At 36.7% G+C, this 18392-nt stretch overlaps 1 protein-coding gene and 2 long non-coding RNA genes across 5 annotated transcripts in view; all 3 read left to right on the forward strand.

Moving 5' to 3' along the window:
* The first annotated feature begins 1404 nt into the window (after positions 1 to 1404).
* Positions 1405 to 6543, forward strand: LOC127877926 (uncharacterized). 3 transcript variants are annotated; one of them, XR_008048671.1, is made up of 7 exons: positions 1405 to 1660; positions 1802 to 1886; positions 2365 to 2465; positions 2973 to 3136; positions 4776 to 4860; positions 5339 to 5439; positions 5947 to 6543. It is a non-coding gene; the product is annotated as an uncharacterized LOC127877926 (long non-coding RNA). The 3 variants fall into 3 exon arrangements; XR_008048672.1 differs by having other exon boundaries at positions 1405 to 1650; XR_008048669.1 differs by lacking the exon at positions 1405 to 1660 and having other exon boundaries at positions 1671 to 1886.
* Positions 6544 to 7679: 1136 nt separating this feature from the next.
* The window catches only part of LOC127877891 (uncharacterized), a 70401-nt gene continuing 59688 nt past the window's right edge, over positions 7680 to 18392 (forward strand). The window contains exon 1 of the mRNA XM_052424219.1: positions 7680 to 7853. The gene's annotated coding sequence lies outside the window, so the exon portion shown is untranslated. The remainder of the gene's footprint in view (positions 7854 to 18392) is intronic.
* Positions 12480 to 15261, forward strand: LOC127877949 (uncharacterized). The gene is made up of 3 exons (XR_008048677.1): positions 12480 to 13470; positions 13616 to 13999; positions 14145 to 15261. It is a non-coding gene; the product is annotated as an uncharacterized LOC127877949 (long non-coding RNA).

Genomic DNA, 18392 nt, shown 5'->3' on the forward strand with positions numbered 1-18392 from the left:
CATTACTCCTTTTCTTTCTGTCAGTGGCAGTACCGTTTCTCATTTCACAAATCCTTATCTGGAGCTCTGCAACGGTAACCAAACAGTTACCCAACATTGATGGGATAAATAATGTATACATGTAATAACCAGTTACCTCCCGGTTGGTCGTATTTTGTGATAACCATAACTTGCCTAAGTCAGAGGTTAATTCCGCCATGCCAGGTCAATAAATACGCACAATATCAATGAGTTAGCAGTCGATAGTCACATAATTTGGTATAAATTATAATAATAATAATAATGTTTAATAAATACGCACAATATCTATGAGTAAGCGGTCGATAGTCGCATAATTTGGTATAAATAATAATAATAATAATGTTCAATGTCAAATATCTCTAAAAGCAACAGATGTAAGGTGTCTTCTGATTGGTTAACACTCAAGGCAGGGGTGGCGAAATCTCAAACAATTAAACTTGTCCACGGACAACCATTTAGGAAATTTAACTTGCCCGTTGCTGAACTACACTTGTCCGTTAATGTTTATATAAATTATAAACGCATTTATTGATTAATGTTAAATAATGTGGAATATATCAAAATGAGTATGATTTGCTTGTTTTGTTTATAATTGTATTTCAATGGTATATTCATTATAGCAGTTTATTATAAACAATATAAAGACTTTCTCAAACTTTAAATCTTGCAAAGCTAGTGTTATTAAAACATGTGCTGAACATAAGTACATTGTAATCTTAACAAATTAAACTAGTCCAATATGTGGACCTCATCAGACTGAGGCTCCGCTACTGGTAGCAATTTGATTACATAAACTGGTAACCATTGAAAATCAGTAAGCCATGTTTCTTGAAAAGTTCTGGTGCGTTTACTTAAATCAAATTTTTTATCATAATCTTTCTTAGTTTTTTGGGAGGTGTGCTGCTCAAAGCTTCGGATTTCCGCTACGTTGTTGAAGATTTAAAAAAAAGTTTCATCTTTACCATTAAAGGTTACATTACACTAAATCATTGTGTATCCCTCCGTGGTCCATTCGAAAGTAGTGCCTATTTCTAAAGAGTTCCTTTTCTCTTCTTGAATATAAGCCATTTAACAATGTGAGACATGACTTTTGTGGTTATTTGTAATATCCTGTATGTGTCTGGAGTACTTTGATGCCTTGGATTGGATGCTAACTTAAAAGATGAACTTTTGAGGGTGTGTTTTCTATTGTGTGGGGCTTTTGTCGAAATTAGGATTCCGAAACACGTTTTTCTACGGTGGGTTCATTCGACAGCGATTTACTTTCTTAGAAGTTGCGAGACGGTATGTTTTTGTTTGCAATTATTGGAAGATGACAGATCCATCTTTAAAATGATACCAGGTTCGGAAAAATTGATATGTCGGAAAGGCAAGAAAAATGCTGTGAAAGTTGTCAGTTTTATAATGGGACCCTATGGGAATCTGAATTAGTGTAATATAACCTTTAAAAAGCACATTTACTGCAATGTCAAGGTCACATGGATTCGTCTGCAAGCGAGACAAGTAGAAAATGAATTTTAATGAATGTTTTGATGATTTGGGTGCTAAAATAGATGAGAGGTGTCAATATTTTGGTCCAAATGGATGTTTTAGGTGGTTTTAGACGGTTCCGGATGGGTGGGGGACCTGGTATGGACAAGTAAGGGTAACATTTCCAACAAATCTTAAATGTAAATATTATTATGTCCATAGATTGAAGTTTCAGGTGGAGAGCAAGATGAAAAATATGCAAAATTACATGCATGCAACCCATTTATGCCATTTTTCTCTTTGTTTGTAGGCCTGACCGTTTGTCCTTGAGCCGTAGATGGTCAACAATCTGCTAGCTGTCTTGCTCTGACTGGTGCACTGGACATGATTTCAATGTGAGTCATCATACTGATTGTTTAATTAACACATGAATTTCAGTTTGTTCGTTAAAGTACTAACTTAGCTGTGTATTTTTACAGTGGACGTAGCGGTGCGGTGCAGGTGGTAGACTAGGTCTTTCCATATATACACTATTTTTACAGAATTGCGGCCAGTGGAGCAACATAGCTGATGAGTTAATAGCACTAGTTCTTCAGACAAATAACTTTATTTTCAACCTATAAAGCATATTTAGCTGTAGGTGGGGCCAATTAGCTGTAAGATCTGGCTTTTGTTCTGTTAAGCCCTTAGAGTAATGAATTTCAGAGTGAAGACCATAGCGCCATTTCCTAGTCAAGTATCGGGCAGCTGTATGTCTTTTCAGAAATGCACATGTCTTTTTATTGTCATTGTGTTTGCTTTTAATAAGATAGGCAATAAACTCATAACCTTTAGACAAATGAGCATCTGTAAATTCAGATTTCACTATTTCAGAGTCAGCCAGACCATGATTGAGCTTAAGGATTGTGCTGCGGATGCAGCCTGTGCAGTTCCGGGAGAAAGTCACTGTCTCGGGCAATGCGGTCTGGTATCAGGTAAGCACTATTGAAAGCCTCACACTTTCGGGGGGTCTGAAGCCTTGTGCTGTCAATGCGATCTGGTTCAAGTACAATAAGAATGCATTCTCAAAGCAGTACTTCATCAGATATGGTTATCTCAAGCTTACAGTTCGCGGGCAGATATGACTTCGATTTGTTCTTGCTAGCAGAACCCCTACAGGCCAAACTATGCGTTAAGCACTATTTTCCACAGCAACCCTTGCAGACAGAAAAACAATACTTAAAATTACTTCTGGCATTTAATTTCTAATTTCCTACATATCTCTTTTGTATGTTTGTTTGCCCTTTTTAACTCTGACATGCCATCTTGCTCACATTGATGGAGCATACCTGTTTTTGTTTAGAGCCAAGTCCCCGGCTGCTCGAGTTTGCCGTGTCAATAATGAGAAAGCCATGGCATGATGTCTCCTCTATGTGTATCCTTATCTCAGTGTTGAACATAATTGCCAGTTTAAGGGGCCTAAACATTTTATTTTATTAAAGGTCTGGATGATCCTTGCCTGACTGCGGGTTTGTGTGCACCTCAATCCGACTCTGTGTCCTGAACAGAGGCCGCAGTGGTGCAGCGCTTGTGGACGATCCATCAACATCCTGAAAGGTCAACACTACACCAAGCTGGGAAAATTGATCCTGATAGTCATCCCCAGGTAGTGGAATGAATGTTCACTGAACTACAGAGGAATCACACCCAAATGACTTTCCTGCCACGACATTAGTGTGGCCACTCGCGTAGGAATTCCTTAGCAAACATGCTCTTTTGCATGGTGACTGTGGACATTTTTGCAAAACTTACGCTTTCAACACTGGATTTTAAAGAGAATACTTAATAAAATGTCGCTAACAGGACTTATTTATATGAGAGAGACTATCTGGATGCGCATTAAGTGTCACTTTGTGTCGTAAGCTGTTGAAGGAGCGATTTGCGCCTTTTTAAGTGTTAAATTTGGGTAGCCGGCTTGTATCAGCTTGAAAGCTGAAAATTATGCCTCTCATCATAATAGCATTAATTTTTGTAATTGCAATGTGTATGTTTAGATTGTAAGTGAAGCTTTTAATAATAATTTTCTTAATAAACATGATTTAATATGCTGTAAGTGAGTTTTTTATTGAAAAAAGTGCTTAAAATTTTAAAAAAGTCTCCTATTTCATCAAGAAAAGTACACTGATTCACAATCAATACATTTATTTGGGCCTTTTGCTGATATATTGGTGAATTTCGCATGCAATGATACCAGTTTTTGCCATGAAAGTTACGCGTAACAATAATTGGAGACGCAAAATCAGCTGTTGTCACTTAGACTAAAAATCATGCATTCCGACTTTACTGCGGCCAATTTAGTCACCGCTTTAAATGGCCATTTTAAGGCCTTTACCCCCATCCGAATGCACTGAAATTGCATATTCATTGTGGAAATAGTTGAAATCTCATGTGGAGAAAGTTTGAAAAAGATAGGACAAAGTTGAGTTCCCTTAAAGGTTACATTACACTAAATCATTGTGTATCCCTCCGTGGTCCATTCGAAAGTAGTGCCTATTTCTAAAGAGTTCCTTTTCTCTTCTTGAATATAAGCCATTTAACAATGTGAGACATGACTTTTGTGGTTATTTGTAATATCCTGTATGTGTCTGGAGTACTTTGATGCCTTGGATTGGATGCTAACTTAAAAGATGAACTTTTGAGGGTGTGTTTTCTATTGTGTGGGGCTTTTGTCGAAATTAGGATTCCGAAACACGTTTTTCTACGGTGGGTTCATTCGACAGCGATTTACTTTCTTAGAAGTTGCGAGACGGTATGTTTTTGTTTGCAATTATTGGAAGATGACAGATCCATCTTTAAAATGATACCAGGTTCGGAAAAATTGATATGTCGGAAAGGCAAGAAAAATGCTGTGAAAGTTGTCAGTTTTATAATGGGACCCTATGGGAATCTGAATTAGTGTAATATAACCTTTAAAAAGCACATTTACTGCAATGTCAAGGTCACATGGATTCGTCTGCAAGCGAGACAAGTAGAAAATGAATTTTAATGAATGTTTTGATGATTTGGGTGCTAAAATAGATGAGAGGTGTCAATATTTTGGTCCAAATGGATGTTTTAGGTGGTTTTAGACGGTTCCGGATGGGTGGGGGACCTGGTATGGACAAGTAAGGGTAACATTTCCAACAAATCTTAAATGTAAATATTATTATGTCCATAGATTGAAGTTTCAGGTGGAGAGCAAGATGAAAAATATGCAAAATTACATGCATGCAACCCATTTATGCCATTTTTCTCTTTGTTTGTAGGCCTGACCGTTTGTCCTTGAGCCGTAGATGGTCAACAATCTGCTAGCTGTCTTGCTCTGACTGGTGCACTGGACATGATTTCAATGTGAGTCATCATACTGATTGTTTAATTAACACATGAATTTCAGTTTGTTCGTTAAAGTACTAACTTAGCTGTGTATTTTTACAGTGGACGTAGCGGTGCGGTGCAGGTGGTAGACTAGGTCTTTCCATATATACACTATTTTTACAGAATTGCGGCCAGTGGAGCAACATAGCTGATGAGTTAATAGCACTAGTTCTTCAGACAAATAACTTTATTTTCAACCTATAAAGCATATTTAGCTGTAGGTGGGGCCAATTAGCTGTAAGATCTGGCTTTTGTTCTGTTAAGCCCTTAGAGTAATGAATTTCAGAGTGAAGACCATAGCGCCATTTCCTAGTCAAGTATCGGGCAGCTGTATGTCTTTTCAGAAATGCACATGTCTTTTTATTGTCATTGTGTTTGCTTTTAATAAGATAGGCAATAAACTCATAACCTTTAGACAAATGAGCATCTGTAAATTCAGATTTCACTATTTCAGAGTCAGCCAGACCATGATTGAGCTTAAGGATTGTGCTGCGGATGCAGCCTGTGCAGTTCCGGGAGAAAGTCACTGTCTCGGGCAATGCGGTCTGGTATCAGGTAAGCACTATTGAAAGCCTCACACTTTCGGGGGGTCTGAAGCCTTGTGCTGTCAATGCGATCTGGTTCAAGTACAATAAGAATGCATTCTCAAAGCAGTACTTCATCAGATATGGTTATCTCAAGCTTACAGTTCGCGGGCAGATATGACTTCGATTTGTTCTTGCTAGCAGAACCCCTACAGGCCAAACTATGCGTTAAGCACTATTTTCCACAGCAACCCTTGCAGACAGAAAAACAATACTTAAAATTACTTCTGGCATTTAATTTCTAATTTCCTACATATCTCTTTTGTATGTTTGTTTGCCCTTTTTAACTCTGACATGCCATCTTGCTCACATTGATGGAGCATACCTGTTTTTGTTTAGAGCCAAGTCCCCGGCTGCTCGAGTTTGCCGTGTCAATAATGAGAAAGCCATGGCATGATGTCTCCTCTATGTGTATCCTTATCTCAGTGTTGAACATAATTGCCAGTTTAAGGGGCCTAAACATTTTATTTTATTAAAGGTCTGGATGATCCTTGCCTGACTGCGGGTTTGTGTGCACCTCAATCCGACTCTGTGTCCTGAACAGAGGCCGCAGTGGTGCAGCGCTTGTGGACGATCCATCAACATCCTGAAAGGTCAACACTACACCAAGCTGGGAAAATTGATCCTGATAGTCATCCCCAGGTAGTGGAATGAATGTTCACTGAACTACAGAGGAATCACACCCAAATGACTTTCCTGCCACGACATTAGTGTGGCCACTCGCGTAGGAATTCCTTAGCAAACATGCTCTTTTGCATGGTGACTGTGGACATTTTTGCAAAACTTACGCTTTCAACACTGGATTTTAAAGAGAATACTTAATAAAATGTCGCTAACAGGACTTATTTATATGAGAGAGACTATCTGGATGCGCATTAAGTGTCACTTTGTGTCGTAAGCTGTTGAAGGAGCGATTTGCGCCTTTTTAAGTGTTAAATTTGGGTAGCCGGCTTGTATCAGCTTGAAAGCTGAAAATTATGCCTCTCATCATAATAGCATTAATTTTTGTAATTGCAATGTGTATGTTTAGATTGTAAGTGAAGCTTTTAATAATAATTTTCTTAATAAACATGATTTAATATGCTGTAAGTGAGTTTTTTATTGAAAAAAGTGCTTAAAATTTTAAAAAAGTCTCCTATTTCATCAAGAAAAGTACACTGATTCACAATCAATACATTTATTTGGGCCTTTTGCTGATATATTGGTGAATTTCGCATGCAATGATACCAGTTTTTGCCATGAAAGTTACGCGTAACAATAATTGGAGACGCAAAATCAGCTGTTGTCACTTAGACTAAAAATCATGCATTCCGACTTTACTGCGGCCAATTTAGTCACCGCTTTAAATGGCCATTTTAAGGCCTTTACCCCCATCCGAATGCACTGAAATTGCATATTCATTGTGGAAATAGTTGAAATCTCATGTGGAGAAAGTTTGAAAAAGATAGGACAAAGTTGAGTTCCCTTAAAGGTTACATTACACTAAATCATTGTGTATCCCTCCGTGGTCCATTCGAAAGTAGTGCCTATTTCTAAAGAGTTCCTTTTCTCTTCTTGAATATAAGCCATTTAACAATGTGAGACATGACTTTTGTGGTTATTTGTAATATCCTGTATGTGTCTGGAGTACTTTGATGCCTTGGATTGGATGCTAACTTAAAAGATGAACTTTTGAGGGTGTGTTTTCTATTGTGTGGGGCTTTTGTCGAAATTAGGATTCCGAAACACGTTTTTCTACGGTGGGTTCATTCGACAGCGATTTACTTTCTTAGAAGTTGCGAGACGGTATGTTTTTGTTTGCAATTATTGGAAGATGACAGATCCATCTTTAAAATGATACCAGGTTCGGAAAAATTGATACGTCGGAAAGGCAAGAAAAATGCTGTGAAAGTTGTCAGTTTTATAATGGGACCCTATGGGAATCTGAATTAGTGTAATATAACCTAAAGTCGTCTTAAATAACAAGGTAGACCGTGTTTTGATTATCTTAGATTGATACTTTTTATTTCCGTCTGATTGTAAAAATAAAGAAACCAGTCTGTACACTGTCTAACAGTCGGGCCCAATGTTGAAAATGCGGCATGCTCCCGGTCTCATATAGAATAAGGGAGATCACTGCGCAGGAAAGTGCACGTATTTTAGCTTGATTGCTCCGCAAATAGCACTGACAATGTAATCGCGTGTCAACATCCGGTTTTGTAAAACTTTTTTTGTATACCTGGACGCGACTTTTAAAAAACTTGTTGTCCACGGACAACTTAATTGAAAAAAGTCAGTTGCCCAGACAAGCAAATGTACGACTCGGGCAACTCGGACATTTGATTTCGCCACCCCTGCAAGGGTCGGTGAAAATTGTACGTCGAAGTACATTTCTCGTTCTACCTAGTAGGTCTTGTAGACTTTCGACGTCATGGTACGTCATATAGACACTAAGTACTGGTCCTACCCAGGAAACAGTTTGTTTCATCAAATGTCTCAATTCAACTTGACAGCTTGCTAAAGCAGTTGCATTTAGCATACAGTACACTGATTTAACATAATCAAAATCATGTGATGTGTCAAATCAATTTTGATTGACAAATTTGACAGGATTTTCTTTAAATCCAATAAGTTTTAGACTGTCAAATAACACATACTACGTATTAAAAGCCATACATGGAGCTTTCGTCTGTATACCACTGACTTCATCAGAAGAATGATTTCTACTGTTGGGAAACGTTAACACCGCGTATTGTCTTCTTATTTATTTTCAATGTATAATTATGTGTAACAGCATACATGTAACAACATACTTGTTTCTCAATTAAAATATTTAATAAGTACAGGTACCTTGCAGGTTTCTAATTTTCTTTCGCAAACTATTGTTAAATAGTTTAAATTTTGTCGCCACTAAAAAACTAGCCATTTTGTAGCAATTCTTTAATCACAGTCTAAACTGCATACACTTAGCTCTATAGTTACAATTTGAATGCAAATATTAGAAAGCATCATGTTATATCATCCATATTTTTTTTATTTAAACATTCAAATAACACATAACACAGTACATATATAAAAAGGTATGTGGTATTGTGTGGAGATACAAAACAATTCACATCATTTATTTGCTCATAAAATAATAGTTGCAAAATAAGTAAATTACTTATAACTGTCATATTAAAACACTTTCATCAACCTACAGTACAAGAATATTTACGTATATGAAATTACAAAGTGGTGTTATTTTATTACCTTTTACAAAATTAACAATGCTGGTTTTGTACTAGCCATAAAACATTCATCATGGATTAACAAGTAACAACCAATTTATTAACTACACAATAGAAAGGAAATCATATTAATTGCATTATGCATTTACTAAACAAGCTATTTGCTACTGTTAAGAATTACCAATGTGCAGGAACAAAAACTGTCACGTGACCACAAATGCGAACGACCACGGCTTTTTTGCGTACAAAACGTCAATCGAAGGTATGTTTTCTTATATTTTTTTCGTTTGGAAGATCAACTGTAACGATGCATTGGTGCACCGTAGGCAGTGTGAATTCTTCTTTTCATTGATGTTTTGCTAATATTTTTAGGTATAATACTTGTTGAGAACATTCAAAGACAAATATCGAACTTGGCGATGCAGACGACCACACATTTTTATTAATACCTGTGTTTGTTGATAAAGCGATTAAAACTGAAGGTTTTATTACTGTCTGTATGCGTATTTGTTTCAAATACGACCAAATATAAGTCTCAATATTATTATTTTATAGCGAAAACATTTTTTTTGAAATTGGCGTACGACCACACTCGAGTTATAGGCGAACAACCACACACTGTATGCTTAGTAACACATGTATGCATGCAATGATATGTATATTTCAGATGGATCAATCAAACCCACAGATATGCCGCTATTGTGGCAACGTCTTTAAAAGCAAGTCGTCTCTGCGCCAGCATGAGATGAGTCACACAGGGACCGGCAAGGGGTATACCTGCTGTGACAAAGTGTACTTCAGCAAGGGGAATCTGAACAAGCACAGGTGCAGTAATTTTGTTAATCATTTATTGAATTATATTTGTCAGAAAGTGTAATTAATACAAAAATATGCTGTTTAGTTATTCTTTTTAATGTCTATTTAACCCTGATAAAATTTTAAAAATTAGAGGTACAAAATCGGCACAGCAAAGATGGGTGTTTATCCTATCAAAAATATTGTATTTAATAACTGGTATATCATGTCACATGCAAAAAGTCTTACATGCTTATGTTTGCAATGGGATCAACATGGCCTTAATTAGCAGCTTGCAGTAATGATAGTTTTCTCCATATGATTAATACTTATTTACACATTATAAAATATTTTGACTAAAATAATGCCTCAGTCACAAATAATCCGATTGCAGGCCGATGTGTCCGATCTCCAGGCATCGGGAAGACTGGACACGTCGGAGCCGTCCTCCGTCCGATGAGTGACAAAGTTTAAAACCTCAGTCACAAATAGACAACGATCACTGTCCGATCAGCGGCCGACGGTTTTTTCCGCTCATCGGGCTGGCGCCGGCCGATGATCACACGCACATAGGTTCATTTTGTAGCATCGGGCGGAGTCCAGATTAATTTTTTTAGCACAAATTGTTTTAGTCGACATCGGGCCCGGGAAGGAATCAAGTTGAGATCGAAAAAGATTGGACGATCGTGTGCCCGACATCGGATTCATTGTACGTGTATCATAACGAGCAGCGTCCGTCGGGCATCGTGCGGAGGCCCTCCAGCAATCAGATGTTCGCCAGCCGATGTATATGCCTCTGGGAAATACCTTTACTTTTGCGGATACACGTTCAATAAATCCGATGTTGATACCCATGCGTTGATTGTCCGATCTTGTTTTATTCTGAACCCAATTCCTTCCCGGTCCCGACTTTGGTTAAAATTTTAAGTGAGACTTAAAATTAATCCGGACGCCGCCCGATGCTACAAATTGGCCCAGTTTGCATGCGATCATCGGCCGGTCGCAAGCCCGATGAGCGGGAAAATACGTTGGCCGTTGATCGGACGGTTTTCGGTGTCTATTTGTGACTAAGGTATAAGAAAATTGAGAATGTTCGTATATAATGCAACACTTTGATATGGTACTGATAATTATAATTATAATTTAAGATTTCATGCACATGGCGAAGAGAAGGCATTCCTGTGTGCCAAGTGCAGTAAGCCATTTCCTTCCAATGCTGACCTGCAGAAGCACATGCGGCGGGAAAACGGGCAGACAATAGCGTGTGATATATGTGGCGTACATTTTGCTGAGAAAGCAAATTTAAAGGCACACGTAGATATGCACAATGGAGAACATAACTTGAAATGCTTGATGTGTGACAAAGTATTCCGGCATCGAAGTAGCCTGTCTCGTCACATGAAAGTACACAGCAGTAATTAAGCGACGCCAAGAGTACAGTTCGCCAATCACGCATTTGTATTCTTATTTCATAATTTTCCCACCAGTGTTTATATTTGAGTGAATATTGATGAACAGCTTGTAAAATTTCAGTTTTCATATTTTAGTTGCAAATCAAAATTACTGTACGATCTTTGATGAAACTGCTCCCCTCATGAAATAAATAAGTATACTGGACATTAGTATTTTTATACATTGCTGTTATGCAATATTGCTTCTTTGAAATAAGAATCGTATTTTAAATTTGTCGTATGATGTTTAATGAAACAGCCGCCTGTAGTGATTTTGTGTAGTAACACACATTTTCTACATGTTCCTTTTACCTGTCCAAACACAGGTTGTGCGGTATATTGGAGTCCCCCTGTCAGTCGACTGTTTGTTACGCTACACAGGTGTACTTTTGACGCAAATCTGTCTCTTAATTGTTTTGTTGTATTGGCATAAAACTTAATAAGATATAATGTTAATTAAATTTATAATATGGATAAATGCAAGACGTTAAATGGTGTCAGAATTATTTGCTGTTGAGCGTAGTCAATTTTTTTATATACCTACATCATGTACAAGTCTACTTTTGTTTCATGCACTAAAGTTTGGATCTAAAGTTTGTTGTGTATTAAGACGAAACTTTTTTAATGCATTTTATAATTTATAAAATACTTCGTTTTGGTGTATGACATGCTATTTATTGCAGAGTTGTCCCCTCTCACTTAGGTAAATTATCTTGTTTTACCTTGCTCACGATACCTACGTCATTGTACATAAGAACTATTTCGGGGGTATTTTTCATGTTCATTTACGAGTTTGTTTGCTGTTTTTCAATTGCCGTAGTATTTGTTATAAATTTGTGCTTGTGATAAATCATTTGTAAAAATCTTGTTCTTTAGTTCATGTTTCATTTGTTAATGTTTTTATGCGTTAACAATACCGATTTTATAGATTCATTTAAATACATTTTTATGCCCCCTTCGAAGAAGAGGGGGTATATTGCTTTGCTCATGTCGGTCTGTCGGTCGGTCCGTCCACCAGGTGGTTGTCAGACGATAACTCAAGAACGCTTGGGCCTAGGATCATGAAACTTCATAGGTACATTGATCATGACTTGCAGATGACCCCTATTGATTTTGAGGTCACTAGGTCAAGGTCACGGTTACCAGACATAGTAAAATGGTTTTTGAATGATGACTCAAGAACGCATACGCCTAGGATCATGAAACTTCATGGGTAGATTGATCATGACTTGCAGATGACCCCTATTGATTTTGAGGTCACTAGGTCAAAGGTCAAGGTCACGGTGACCCGAAATAGTAAAATGGTTTCCGGATGATAACTCAAGAACGCATAGGCCTAGGATCATGAAACTTCATAGGTAGATTGATCATGACTCGCAGATGACCCCTATTGATTTTGAGGTCACTTGGTCAAAGGTCAAGGTCACGGTGACCCGAAATAGTAAAATAGTTTACGGATGATAACTCAAGAACACATACGCCTAGGATCATGAAACTTCATAGGTAGATTGATCATGACTTGCAGATGACCCCTATTGATTTTGAGGTCACAAGGTCAAAGGTCAAGGTCACGGTGATCGGAAATAGTAAAATGATTTTCGGATGATAACTCAAGAACGGTTTTGCCTAGGATCATGACACTTTATAGGTACATTGATCGTGACTCGCAGATGACCCCTATTGATTTTCAGGTCACTAGGTCAAAGGTCAAGGTCACAGTGACAATCGTATTCACACAATGGCTGCCACTACAACGGACAGCCCATATGGGGGGCATGCATGTTTTACAAACAGCCCTTGTTATAATTTGATTGATGGTTTGCTTTTGTATTATATTTATGCATACTTGATGTTCCATATTGCGAAGTCATTAATGTGATGATTTATAAATATTTACACTCAGTGCTATTATTTTTATGTTCTGTCATAATGTGTTCAGGAAAACATAATTATACATTTTATACCGACAGTTTTATGTTTACAAATATCCGCACTGTGATCTTTGTCTCTGATGATTTTTATAATAAACTGTTGATCTGAAAAAATGTTTGTGGTAAATTAAATAAATGTACAGTTTTGTGATGGAAAGGATACAAATTTCATTTTTCGCCATTCAACACCATTGTAAATAAGTACATATTTCATAAAACATCCACCTCATTTATGAAATTTAATATGCATATATTAACACTTATAACAAGTAAAACAGTTGCGTATACATTAACGCGACTGACGCATGGGATACTTATACAATATACAATATGTAAAAAATGCACGTTCAGTTGGTAATTTAAATGTTCGTATTTGCCTTTAAATGAATATGTCATTAGCTGGTATATAATATATATTATTATGCCCCCCTTCGAAGAAGAGGGGGTATATTGCTTTGCTCATGTCGGTCGGTCGGTCGGTAGGTCGGTCGGTCGGTCCGTCCACCAGGTGGTTGTCGTATGATAACTCAAGAACGCTTGGGGCTAGGATCATGAAACTTCATAGGTACATTGATCATGACTCGCAGATGACCCCTATTGATTTTGAGGTCACTAGGTCAAAGGTCAAGGTCACGGTGACCCGAAATAGTAAAATGGTTTCCGGATGATAACTCAAGAACGCATACGCTTAGGATCATGAAACTTCATGGGTAGATTGATCATGACTCGCAGATGACCCTTATTGATTTTGAGGTCACAAGGTCAAAGGTCAAGGTCACGGTGACCCGAAATAGTAAAATGGTTTCCGGATGATAACTCAAGAACGCATACGCCTAGGATCATGAAACTTCATGGGTAGATTGATCATGACTCGCAGATGACCCCTATCAATTTTGAGGTCACTAGGTCAAATGTCAAGGTCACGGTGACCCGAAATAGTAAAATGGTTTCCGGATGATAACTTAAGAACGCATACGCCTAGGATCATGAAACTTCATGGGTAGATTGATCATGACTCGCAGATGACCCCTATCAATTTTGAGGTCACTAGGTCAAAGGTCAAGGTCACGGTGACCCGAAATAGTAAAATGGTTTCCGGATGATAACTCAAGAACGCATACGCCTAGGATCATGAAACTTCATGGGTAGATTGATCATGACTTGTAGATGACCCCTATTGTTTTTGAGGTCACTAGGTCAAAGGTCAAGGTCACGGTGACCTGAAATAGTAAAATGGTTTTCGGATGATAACTCAAGAACGCATACGCCTAGGATCATGAAACTTCATAGGTAGATTGATCATGACTCGCAGATGACCCCTATTGATTTTGAGGTCACAAGGTCAAAGGTCAAGGTCACGGTGACCCGAAATAGTAAAATGATTTTCGGATGATAACTCAAGAACGCTTTTGCCTAGGATCATGACACTTCATAGGTACATTGATCGTGACTCGCAGATGACCCCTATTGATTTTCAGGTCACTAGGTCAAAGGTCAAGGTCACAGTGACAAAAATCGTACTCACACAATGGCTGCCACTACAATGGACAGCCCATATGGGGGGCATGCATGTTTTACAAACAGCCCTTGTTTACATTAGAATTCACCGTTTTGCTGTTCCGATAAAGTACAAATAACACAATGAAAGTTAGATGAAGTCTGTCAAGCCCATTTTAGAAGTGACCAGCATTTTAGATTTATTTCTTCTGGCTTTTTCCCACCTAACACCAAGGGCGCCTTTTTGTACAAAGTTTTTGTCCGTATCAACTGCACAGCCTTTCTTCTTATTCCCTTTTTGATGATCAAAGAAATAGTTCCTGTAAGATTACATACCATATTGAGCTTTATGATTTTAAACATCAGTTAGCGCAAATATTATGATAAAAAATATTGAAACAAATTTATATGGTGCGTATTTAAGTATTTGTAACTAAAAACTATTTTTCAAATTTAAAACATTGCTAGCCCTTTTTTTCTTTTTGTGGGGACAAAGTTGTCTGAGCATTCACAGCATCTTTCGCGACAAGTTGAAGCAGTTCTTGCGTCATGTCAGCATTACCATGATTCGATCTTCTGGAATTGACTCTATGTAAGTTAAGCTGTGTTTTTCGTCGCATCTTGTTAAAATACTGAAATAGATCAAATTTCAAAAGTTATTGTTATTATTAGCACGTGTCTGTGTGTTCGCGTGTGTATGTATGTATGTATGTATGTATGTATGTATGTGTGTGTGTGTGTGTATGTATGAATGTATGTATGTATGTATGTATGTATGTATGCATGCATGTATGCATGTTTGCGTGTGTGTGCGTGTGTGTGCATGGGCGTGTATGCATGTATGTATGTATGCATGCTTGTGTGTGCATGCCCGTGTGCGTGCACGCGCGCGTCCGTTTGTTCGAGTGTTTAATAATTAAGTGTGGTCGATCGTATAAATTATATTCCATGTGTGGTGGTTCGCAAACGTTTTTCAAGTGTGGTCGTTCGCACATTTATTTTTCCCCTTAACTATAGACAATGTTAAGAACTTTTTAAAACAATTTAGATTTCGAAGCTATTCTGTTTCGTATAGTTAAACTTTGACAATTTGGTCTTTTAAAATAGAAACGCACAACAAAAACACGATGTGTGGTCGTCTGCATCGCCGAGTTTGATATTTGTCTTTGAATGTTCTCAAAAAGTATTATACCTAAAAATACTAGCAATACATCAATGAAAAGTAGAATTCACACTGCGTACGGTGCACCAATGCATTATTACATTTGATTTTCCAAAACGGAAAAAATATTAGAAAACATACCTTCGATTGATGTTTTGTACGCAAAAAAGCCGTGGTTGTTCGCATTTGTGGTCACGTGACAGTTTTTGTTCCTGCACATTGATTATACTATCTTACTAAAAATGATCACAACAGGTACTTAGTGCTTTTACATACTTGTGGTAAGTTTTGTATTACTAGTTTGACATTTATTGCCAAACACTTGTCGATATACAGACTAAATTTGAATGGGAACTTTCATATTTTTACAGCATAATTGCCTTCAAATTCTTAATTTAACAACCCTTTGACATTGTTTGCACATATGATCTTATTATACCATAGCTGATTTTCGTTTATAGATAGACAGATATAGACTTTTCAAACTTCTTTAAAAGTTCACACATGTTCCATCCAAGTAAACCAACAGAACCAATAAAGATCATCACAGATAATAACTGTGTGTATAGCTTGGAAATTTTGATAGTTCAGGAATCTCTCCTTTGTTGATTTCTGTAAACCAAAACTGTCAGTTTGCTGGATAGAATGGCTTGTGTGATGCCCAGCTCTTTCCTTGCCAGAACAGCTTCTAAAAACGGAAAACCAACAAATATCTTAGAATTTGATCAATAATAAAGACAATTTATAAATGTCTTGTTTTTTGTTGATTTCGAATCTGAAAGATTTTTTTACGTACGATTGTCGTATGAAAATCCAACGGTATCAGATTTTGTGGTTTTAGGCCTTAACTTACTATAGTGATTTGTAACCTTTCGGGATATCGGTAAAGCAGACGAGGTATAAATATGTTAAAAATTAAATCTAAAAGACTAAAAAGTTAGATCGGAATATCTTTAAATTTTGTGAACAAATGTGTTTCTGATGGATAACAACAACAACTTACCAGAATATTGCTCATGATCACACGTAAAACTTCTTTCTGAGAGCGAATGGAAAATACCTCACGAATTCTGACAAATAAACAGTAGGGTGTCGTTATTGGAATACCGCGAGAATACTGGAAGAATAGAGATGCCAACTATAATGTTTAAAACAAATAATTTTTTAACAAGCGTTTGCGATTTGTCAGGATAATAATAACAATAAGATATCGAAAAGATCAAAGCAAATAAATTCGACAGAAATCTGAGATTTGGCAATATATTTAAGACGGGATGTTCACGTAAATTGTGTTTGGTAAAGACTGTCACTATATGTAGTAAACCAGTCTTCGGCTCATACCCACTGAAGATGAGTATTCAGGGTGGGGTGCTGGTCAACTCGTACCTAAGTCAACTCGCGCGGTAGTCAATCCGCACATTTTTTGGTCAACTCGCACGGCATTTCTGGTCAACTCGCACTTTTCGAAGTCAACTTGCACGCCTGGAAAAAATATATAGAAATAGATGAAGGATGTAATATGATCAGTAGTTTATAAGAAGTTTATAAATAAAAATAATAATAATTATGTCCATTTTTAATAATCTGAATATACGGTTGTCACATTTAATGGCTCTTTTACACTTGTGGTCGGTGTTTTTCACGGGTTATATGAATGTTTGTAATAGGTGTGAAAGGTCTTATATATAATTAACAATTAATAAAATGGCAAAGCATTAATAAAAAAAACTAAATTGGTATGATAATTAATCAGTGATACTTAAATGTTTGTCACAAAACGGCGAATGTTGTAAAGGGTGTTGTATACCGCGCACGATTGAATTAAAGTTAATTTAGCTTGTAATTAAAATGTTTGACTTTTATAATCAGAACAGTGTAATCAGGTGTAAGTTAAATAAAATAAAATTAAAACGAAAATTAGGTGATGTTTGTTGCATGCGGTTATTTCATAATAGATCAAAGTTATGTATATAAATCGACTAAATTAAGAATAGGTTATCATTATCAACATATTTGTGCTATGGAATACATACGTATAGTGAATTCATGCGTTTTTTTGTGATGGATTATCTGTGTATATTGTGTTCAAGGAATGTGGGTCCAAGGCAGCAAGCAATTGAATGCGATAGTTGCCAAAAATGGCAACACCGAACATGCGAAACCGGCAAGTACCATTCATATCATTGTATACTATAATATTTCAAACAAGTGGAAAGTGATACTCATTTTCTATAGCGTGTCCGTTGCATAACTTACATTTTTCTATTTTCGCGTATTATGTTATTATAACGACCTCTTTAGATTTCTAATTAATGTGAAGATAATCGAAATCGTGTTAGTGGTGTGTTGTATTTCTTATTTCTGATTTGTCATAAAGTCAAGTAGTTATCTCAATATACCAGCTTTGCTTGAAGTTATTAACTAAACGTTGTTTATTTGTATTGTAGATGAATGTTTGTTTTTGTGATACTGCTATCACTCGATCCAAGTATTTTGAACCAATATCGGAATATATGTAATTTGCAATTATTAATTCAAATACGTTTAATGGTTCGCGTGTTGATTTATAATAGTAGAAAGTCTATGTAGAGCTCTATTTCCGCGTGCATGTTTTTTTGTTTTTTAATTATTTGTATTCTAATTTCTATTTAATTGTTATAAATTTTGTATAAGCTTAAATTTTTTACTTTTAATGAGCAATGAAAGATATTGAAAACAGCTGTCACCAGGGCAATCAGTAACAATACCCTATTTCACACCACTAAAATTACAATACCAGGTAAACAGATAATCTGTCAGTCATTCAGAGCTGATGAGGGTACTGATTATCGAGGGGTAGATAAGGCTATTACTGATAGGGTTTGTCTAGAGATAAGGCT

Source organism: Dreissena polymorpha, chromosome 1, assembly GCF_020536995.1.
Source record: "Dreissena polymorpha isolate Duluth1 chromosome 1, UMN_Dpol_1.0, whole genome shotgun sequence".
Taxonomy (NCBI): domain Eukaryota; kingdom Metazoa; phylum Mollusca; class Bivalvia; order Myida; family Dreissenidae; genus Dreissena; species Dreissena polymorpha.